The sequence below is a fragment of the Dipodomys merriami genome, unplaced genomic scaffold, assembly GCF_024711535.1.
Source record: "Dipodomys merriami isolate MVZ:Mamm:240054 unplaced genomic scaffold, mDipMer1.0.p SCAF_146, whole genome shotgun sequence".
NCBI classification, from domain to species: Eukaryota; Metazoa; Chordata; class Mammalia; order Rodentia; family Heteromyidae; genus Dipodomys; species Dipodomys merriami.
This window is the reverse complement of record NW_027202782.1, coordinates 3,080,682-3,082,183: the sequence shown is the minus strand read 5'-3', so window position 1 is coordinate 3,082,183 and position 1,502 is coordinate 3,080,682. Positions and strand designations below refer to the sequence as shown.

The following is a 1,502-nucleotide window of genomic DNA, read 5'->3' as shown; positions in this document are numbered from 1 at the left end:
TGACCCTTTGTAACAATGAAATGTACAAGACACTATGTTAAAAATGAACTTTACAACTGGGGTGGAGAGGGGAAGTTGGGGGTGAGGGAGGAAGGGATGGTAGGGGAAAAACAAAAGAGGAAGTAACAATGCTCAATAGGAAATGTACTCATTACCTTACTCATGTAACTGTAACCCTTCTGTGCACTATTTTTACAATTAAAAAAATACAAAAATCAATAAAGAGAGGAAAAATAGATAGTGGGATTTAAGGAACCCCATGGACTCAAAACTATGACAAAGTAGCAGGGTATAAAATTAACACTCAAAACTCAATGGCTTGTGCTCACTTCAGCAGCACATATACTAAAATTGGAATGATACAGAGAAGATTAGCATGGCCCCTGTGCAAGGATGATACCCAAATTTGCGAAGCATTCCATATTTTTAACGAACCTAAAAACCTATAGCCATCTACTCTTCGAGAAGGGAGCTGAAAAAAATAGAATAGAAGAAAGACAGCCTCTTCAGTAAATGATGCTGGCAAAATTGGTTAACTACTTGTAGAAAACTAAAGCTAGATCCTTTTTATCACACTGCTCTAGAATCAACTCCAAATGGATCAAAGACCTCGGAGTCAATGCAGACTCTCTGAAAACATTACAGGATGGAATAGGATAAACCTTAGGTCTCCTTGGCACAGGCAGAAATTTTCTTAATAGAGACCCAGAAACACAACAAATCAAAGAAAGGTTGGACAAATGGGATTGCATGAAATTGCAGAGCTTCCGCATGGCAAAGGACATAGCTAGCAAGATCAATAGAAAGCCCACAGATTGGGAGAAGATCTTCACTAGCCATACAACAGACAAGGGTCTCATATCTAAAATATACCTGGAACTCAAAAAATTAAATCCCCCAACAACAAATCCTCAAAGAAACAACTGCCCAATAAATAAGTGGGCGAAAGACTTAAAGAGAAACTTCTCTGAAGAGGAAAGAAGGCTGGCCAATAGACACATGAAGAAATGCTCAAGCTCCCTAGCCATAAAAGAAATGCAAATCAAAACAACATTGAGATACCACCTCACCCCAGTTAGAATGGCTATAATCAAGAACTCTAACAACAACAGATGCTGGAGGGGATGTGGACAGAAGGGAGCCGTACTGCGTTGTTGGTGGGAGTGTAAACTTATTCAACCACTTTGGAAAGCAGTATGGAGGTTCCTCAAAAGACTCCACCTAGAGTTCCCCTATGACCCAGCAATCCCACTTTTGGGCATTTACCCAAATGATCACAAACAAGACCATACTAAAGCTACAAGCACGACTATGTTTATTGCAGCATTATTTACCATAGTTAAGATATGGAAACAACCCAGATGCCCCTCAGTAGATGAATGGATCAAGAAAATGTGATCTATATACACAATGGAATTCTATGCCTCCATCAGAAAGAATGACATTGCCCCCTTTGTTAGGAAATGGAAAGGCTTGGAAAAAATTATATTAAGTGAAGTAAG

The 1,502-nt window shown here is 39.2% G+C and overlaps 1 non-coding gene across 1 annotated transcript; it reads left to right on the top strand.

Moving 5' to 3' along the window:
- Window positions 1-321: 321 nt before the first annotated feature.
- Window positions 322-428, top strand: LOC138826652 (U6 spliceosomal RNA). Its single transcript, XR_011371788.1, has one exon. It is a non-coding gene; the product is annotated as a U6 spliceosomal RNA (small nuclear RNA).
- Window positions 429-1,502: the final 1,074 nt, after the last annotated feature.